The sequence below is a fragment of the Cervus elaphus genome, chromosome 29 (assembly GCF_910594005.1).
Source record: "Cervus elaphus chromosome 29, mCerEla1.1, whole genome shotgun sequence".
Classification (NCBI taxonomy): domain Eukaryota; kingdom Metazoa; phylum Chordata; class Mammalia; order Artiodactyla; family Cervidae; genus Cervus; species Cervus elaphus.
Window position 1 is genome coordinate 13,179,955 of NC_057843.1, and position 7,734 is coordinate 13,187,688.

Genomic DNA, 7,734 nt, shown 5'->3' on the forward strand with positions numbered 1-7,734 from the left:
GCAACCCACTCCAGTATTCTTGCCTGGAGGATCCTATGGACAGAGGAGCCTGGAGGGCTACAGTCCATGGGGTTTCAAAGAGTCAGACACAACTGAGGTGACTTAGCAAATATGCAGCCTAGAAGCATTGGGCACATTTAATAGTCACTGATAGAAGAAAAATAACTGCAGTTATCAAAAGATAATTCCATTTGAAATAAGAGGATAGAAATACTCAAATTTCTCATTCATGGACCTCCTAGAAAGTGAAGTTGCTCAGTCATGTCCAACTCTTTGCATCCCCATGGACTCCTCTGTCCATGGGATTTTCCAGGCAAGAGTCCTGGAGTGGGTTGCCATTTCCTTCTCCAATGGACCTCCTAATGTCATGTTTATTAGGAATAACAGATTATCTCTTACCTGCTGTGGAGACAGTTTCCTAGCTGCAGAGATTTAATTTGTCCTAGGAATCTCTCCGTATATATCATCCTTCATGATTGTGTCTGGGAGGTGCATTGACAAGAGACCACACCTATTAGGGACTACCCTACCCTAACCACCCTCTTCCTTTTGGTGCAAATTCCGGTGTTTGAGCATCTCTTGAGAAGGTGAATAATCACAGGTATTTATTTGCCAGAAATGGAGCCTCCTTTTCAAAACCAGGGCTTCTTTGATGACTCATAACAGTAAAGAATCTGCCTGCAATGCCAGAGACTTGGGTTTAAACCTTGGGTCAGGAGGATCCCCTGGAGAAGAGAATGGCTACCCACTGCAGTATTCTTCCTGGATAATTCCATGGACAGAGGACTTGGCAGGCTACAGTCCATGGGGCTGCAAAGAGTCGTACATGACTGAGTGACTAACACTTTCAAAATCACACCCTTTAATAAGCTTCACAGCTGTTCGATTTAAGACTCTTATATGTGCTAGAAACCAAAGCTAGAAAGAATTCACTCAGTTATAAATTTGAACCTGGATTCAGGCCTGTGAACTTTGTAAGCAAATAAGCAACCTCAGTCTCAAAACCCAACCCGTGCCTGCACTTTAATCCTCCATCTCTCTTAATTATTTTAATTCTTAATTCCTCATTGGGTGATAAGATACCACTAAAATTATCCCTGCCTTCAGTATATCAGTTCAGTTCAGTTCAGATCAGTCGCTCAGTCATGTCTGATTCTTTGTGACCCCGTGAATCGCAGCACACCAGGCCTCCCTGTCCATCACCAACTCCCGGAGATTACTCAAACCCATGTCCATCGAGCCAGTGATACCATCCAGCCATCTCATCCTCTGTCGTCCCCTTCTCCTCCTGCCCCAATCCCTCCCAGCATCAGGGTCTTTTCCAATGACTCAACTCTTCGCATGAGGTGGCCAAAGTATTGGAGTTTCAGCTTCAGCATCAGTCCTTCCAATGAACACCCAGGACTGATCTCCTTTAGGATGGACTGGTTGGATCTCCTTGCAGTCCAAGGGACTCTCAAGAGTCTTCTCCAACACCACAGTTCAAAAGCATCAATTTTTCGGTGCTCAGCTTTCTTCACCGTCCAACTCTCACATCCATACATGACAAAGCTATGGAAAAACCATAGCCTTGACCAGATGGACCTTTGTTGGCAAAGTAATGTCTCTGGTTTTTAATATACTATCTAGGTTGGTCATAACTTTCCTTCCAAGGAGTAAGCATCTTTTAATTTCATGACTGCAATCACCATCTGCAATGATTTTGGAGCCCCCCCAAAAATAAAGCCTGACACTGTTTCCACTGTCTCCCCATCTATTTCCCATGAAGTAATGGGACCAGATGCCATGGTCTTAGTTTTCTGAATGTTGAGCTTTAAGCCAACTTTTTCATTCTCCTTTTTCACTTTCATCAAGAGGCTCTTTAGTTCTTCTTCACTTTCTGCCATAAGTTGTGGTGTCATCTGTATATCTGAGGTTATTGATATTTCAGCCCAGCGTTTCTCATGATGTACTCTGCATATAAGTTAAATAAGCAGGGTGAAATATACAGTCTTGACGTACTCCTTTTCCTATTTGGAACCAGTCTGTTGTTCCATGTCCAGTTCTAACTGTTGCTTCCTGACCTACATACAGGTTTCTCAAGAGGCAGGTCAGGTGGTCTGGTATTCCCATCTCTTTCAGAATTTTCCACAGTTTATTGTGATCCATTCAGTCAAAGGCTTTGGCATAGTCAATAAAGCAGAAATAGATGTTTTTCTGGAACTCTCTTGCTTTTTCTATGATCCAGCAGATATTGGCAATTTGATCTCTGGTTCCTCTGCCTTTTCTAAAACCAGCTTGAACATCTGGAAGTTCACAGTTCATGATTCAGTATATACATTCCCCCAAATAATTTTCTTTCTCTTCTTATTCTTTCCTCTTTTCTACCTTCCTTGCTTCTTTTTCCTTTCTCTCTCTCTCTCTTTTTTTTTTGGTTTATAAAAGGCTGTGGGTTTGTAGGTATGAGGTAGTGTCAGGCTTCCCTGAGGCTCTTATCTTATTATCTGACAAGTCTTCTACCTACCAGAAACTATGTAACACAGCTTTGCCCTAACTTTTGTTAGATGTGTAGAATTTGCCTTTTTCAAACCAATGAAGCTCCAGATGTTCAGAATTTTGGTCATTCTTTATTTCAACCCCCAGGCCAAATGAGTTACTTTTAGCAAAGTTTTATTTATTTATTTATTTATTTTTTTGCTTTGAGATGAGCTGACTTCAGAAAAAGCTTGCATTTTTCAAGACCTTAGATAAGGCTGTGGTATTAGCGGACACATTCAGATATTGCAACATTTTTCCTGCTTCACTTCTCTCTGCAAGTTCAGTGGACACAACTCTGAGTTCCAGTGGGCAATGATCACAGAGTCGCAGCTGTTTTACTAATGCATAAAGATAGTCAGCTTCCATTGTTGAGAAAAGTAAGGAAGAGTCCTGACAATTTTTTTGTTCTATCTCCTTGTTCAGTTAATTCAAACTTGCAGAATCTGTTACACTCAATCCTTATTTCCCTGTACCAATTCCTAAATCAGTTCAGATGTTTTTGCTTGCAAGTAATGGACAGCTCACATAAATAAGACATGCCTTATAGATTTATAATTCCTACAAAAAGCCCAGATATTCACTCCTATTGTACTTAGTTACATGTATGCTAAGTCACTTTGGTCACATCTGATTTTTTGCAACCTTATGGACCATAACTCACCAGGCCCCTCTGTCCTTGGGATTTTCCAGGCAAGAATATTGGAGTTGATTGCCGTTTCCTCCTCCAGGGCATCTTCCCAACCCAGGGATCAAACCTGTGTCTCTTAAGTCTCCTGAACAGGAGGGTTCTTTACCACTAGTGCCACCTGGGAAACCCCTGTGGCACTTGGGGAAGTCACATTTCCAGCCCTAACTAAGTCACTTTGGCCAGGAATTTGCTAGCAAACTTAATTCATGTGGGCTAGAATTTGGAGATGGAGTATAGTCAGGCTTTAAGTAAAGTCCCAAGTTTCAATTAGCAACAGTTTGAGAAGGAAAAGGAGTTGGAAGCTCAGAATTCAAAATAAACACACCATCTCTGTAAATCATTCTGAATCTTAAAGGTGTTTTTATATAGTATTTAGCTCTCTCCCTTAGAAGCAGACCAGATGGTATTTCATATGAGTTATATTAAAAATTAACTCCCTATGGAAACTAAAGTAACAGTAAGTAACTCTGGAAAGAACAATTTGTAAATATTATGTAGCTACTATAATACAAAGTTTAAAAAGGACAGATTACCTAGAGGCCATGCAAATTAAATCGGCAATTAGTTTGTTTTCTTTGTCTTTTGTATACGATCTTTGAACTGTTAAGTTATATATATTTGCAACATAAACAAGGCAAAATACAAAATCTTTGAGTAAATGAGCTTTGACAGTGCCTAAAGACTTCCCTGGTGGCTAAGATGGTAAAGTGTCTGCCTGCAATGCAGAAGACCCGGGTTCGATCCCTGGGTTGGGAAGATACCCTGGAGAAGGAAATGGCAACCCACTCCAGTACTCTTGCCTGGAAAATCCCATGGACAGAGGAGCCTGGTAGGCTACAGTCCATGGGGTCACGAAGAGTCGGACACGATTGAGTGACTCCACTTTCACTTTTCACTTTCACTTTCAAAGACCCGTTTACAGAGCTATTTGTAAAAAGATGGTTATCCTTAAAGAGGGCCCTGAATTGTCAAAGCTCCAACTATAAATCTTCACAACACATAGGGAAGAAAGCACTGACTCTGAAATAAGAAATCCGGGTTCAAAACCCTCAACCATTATTTTGTAATGCAGAAGCACGTGTGGGTTGAAACATATTGCATTATGCTATTGTAGGTATCAACACTTGGCCAGCAGAGTTGTTGTGAAGGTGAACTGATAAAATATAAGTGAATTAACTTAGCAAACAACATAATGTATATTGACTTAGTATGTGTGCTAAGTCACTTCCGCCATGCCCGATCCTTGCCACCCTGCGGGCCTTAGCCTGCCAGGCTTGGGATTTTCCAGGCAAAAATAGTGGAGTAGATCGCCATGCCCTCCTCCAGGGGATCTTCCCAACCCAAGGATCGAACCCACATCTCTTAAACCTGCTGCATTGGCGAGCAGGTTCTTCACCACTAGTGCTACCTGGGAAGCCGTAGGTGGATCCTCAGAAACTAGAAATACTTCAGTTACTTAGTTTTGGTAAATACTATTTTTTAGAATTAGATAAAAATAGTTCTAGTGGCATTTAATTGATTCACTGTCTTTATACTGCTCCTTTGCTTTTAATCATGATTCTTACAAAGATGCTTCTTTTGTCTCTGAGTCTTCATCCTCATCTACTATGTGGTTGAGAGAGAGCAAGTAACATTCCCAGCTGAGTCAGGCTTAGTAATCTCCCTTTGTAGAGAATTTCAGGCTATTATGTGTAATACTGCCTTTATAATAACATGAAATACCCTTAATCGTTACAGCAGCACTAAATTTATTAATAACTCATTTATGCCTCAACTATCACATTGTGTGTGTGTGTGTGTGAATGTTAAGTTGCTATAGTGTCTCCAACTCTTTGCAACGCTATTATGTTCATACATTTTATTTTGTACTTCAGAACTCAAAACCTCAGTATTTCATCCCTAGTTCATACCCTAGGGGGAGCCAAAAGATAGTTGCTGAGATCCCACACTAGAATGTTCTCTGTGTTACTCCTCTGAGCCTCAGAAAATTGCCAAAAAAAAAAAAAAAAAAAAACGAAAATACATTTGCTTTGTCAAGTAAGTCATATTTGCTTCTGCTTTCAGGCCCAGGAAACTTCCTTCACAACCTTCGTCTAGGAACTGTAATTATAAATAAAGCTTCAGTTATAATGAGTGGATTCTTCAATGTCATTTTCTCCCTCATTACTTTTAACTGTCTTATTTCTTGTGTTTGCTTATCTATACATTTTATTAAATATCTACCATTTCCCAGAGTATACACTAAGTACTGGGGTTGTAGTGGTGAGCCAGAACAGACCCAATAACTAGTCTTACTGAATTTACATAGATGGATAGCATTGGTCACTTCTGAGAGGTTTTTGGCTTGTATACCCTATCTAATAGCCTTGAATTTTCTAGGGATTTGACGTTCTATTAATTCTTCATGGATTCCTAATGGAAGTGCTAGAGTACTTATTTTTATTTATGTAAACATGATTACTGGAGAATAAATAGATTTGATCTTGATAAACACCAACCTACCCAACTAGATTACCTTCTGATTCTTCATTGGTCAGTGCATTAAAAATATCTTCTGACCCTCCTGACATGTGTTGAACTCTTCCACCTAAATGTTGTTTATATTCTCCAGTTATATACTGAATGATATGTTTGCAAACCTGGAAAACAATCACCTTCCTATTTTAAAGATGCATATGTATGTGAAGGGGTTTTGTGAAGGAAAGGACGATTCTGGGTCTTCCATGAAGAAGATGTTCAGAGCAGTGGTGACAGCCACCAGATGGGACTCTGTAAATGTACATAAGGGTTTATATAGGAAGAAATCTTTGCTATGGTTCCCTTTCTAGTGCATTTGAATGAGGATCTCAGTAAGTAGGAACTCAACATGAAATCTAGAAAGTCTGCCATGTTTTATTTAAAAGATAACATTGACCTTTGTGCCATGAGTCACTGATTTAAGACCTAAAACAATGCCAGTGACCTTTTAATATCTTCCAAGACACTCTGCCTGAATAAAAGGAGACTTCTGAAGAAGAAACTTATATTCCATAAGTAGGATCAAACACAATGCACAGATTCAGTCATACTTTTTTTTTTTATCTTTTAAAACACACAAGATAAGGTTTTAGGTTGCAGGTCATTGTTAGCCTGGAGGATAGCAGAAGAGGTGACAAGGTTGTCATGGCTATAAGAGGTTCATAATAATAAAAAGGGATATGTCTGTTTTTGTCTTTCATGAATCATTTACTGTTCTGACTCCTGTTTTTGTTTTTTTTTTTTCTTCTTTTACTTCCAATTCATTCACATATGGATTGGTGGGGTGGGCATGTTTCAGACTCAAATTTAACCAATTATTTTTTCTCTCGGTTTCTGTTTTTGTAGCTGGCATAATTTAAAGCTATCAGTGACTATTTCTTTGACCATGTTTTCTGGAAAAGTAAATCAGGTGAAGGAGAAAGGACTGAATTAGAACTGTACTTAGGGAAGGAGTCAGGTGATAGAAAGCAAGGTTTCATTAGATTCGGAGTCATTTCTCAGGCCCAGCTGTCTGAATCCTGGACTTTGATTTCCATAAGGCATTTTAACATCCTTATACAAATTTCACATCTTTCATATTCCACTTCAACTGTGTCTTTCTTAAGATTTTAAATGCTATATTCACATTATTTCCCAGGATTTTAAATTTTCTATTTCTTTCCAAATATATTGTGTTTTTTTTTATAGCCCTTCATATCTGTCCTGTATATGTGTGTGTGTGTGTGTGTGTGTATTCAGATCATAAGGTAATCTTGTGATAACACTTGTAGGCCATAATTTATTCTAAGTTTAGAGTGGGTATTTTGGTTCATCTGATGATAGTTTTTCTTCTGGACTTTGGTGGTGGTTTAGTTGCTAAGTCATGTCCGGCTCTTGTGACCCCATGGACTGTAGCCTGCCAGGCTCCTCTGTTCATGGGATTTTCCAAACAAGAATACTGGAGTGGATTGCCATTTCCTTCTCCAGGGTATCTTCCCAACCCAGAAATTGAACCCTGGTCTCCTCCTTTGCAGGCAGATTCTTTACCAAGTGATCGATGAGGAAGCCTTTGGACTTTGATGATAGGCTATTAGTAATATATCTGTGTACAATATTTTAAAGTATAAAATTTCTGAAATCCCAAAATGAATATCAGATTTAATGCGGACATTTTATTGACAAGTCATTAGCAAGGGAAAAGAAGAAGAATAGGTTTGCTTTAACTGTGTATATAAGTTCTTTGTTCAACTATTCAGTTACCCCGACTGATTGATTCAAGCCTCAAGTGAGTTCAAAATAATAAGCAAGTGGTACGCAGGTGTAAGCACTGCGGCAAAAATCAATTCTCACAAAGCTCCCGGTTCTGTCACATAGGGTTCAGAAACATTTAGAGTAGAGGTAATGGATGTTTCGTTTCTGATGGGTCAGGTTTGGAGGTCAGCACTCTGAAAAGCTCTAGGAGGCACATTTAGCAATGTTTTCTTTTCCTCTCTCAGTGTTCCAAAGAAAGTATAGGAGTCACCTACACAACA

At 39.3% G+C, this 7,734-nt stretch overlaps 1 non-coding gene across 1 annotated transcript; it reads left to right on the top strand.

Annotated features, from left to right (window-relative positions):
• The first annotated feature begins 3,889 nt into the window (after nucleotides 1-3,889).
• Nucleotides 3,890-3,961, top strand: TRNAC-GCA. Its single transcript has one exon. It is a non-coding gene; the product is annotated as a tRNA-Cys (tRNA).
• The last annotated feature ends 3,773 nt before the right edge of the window (nucleotides 3,962-7,734 follow it).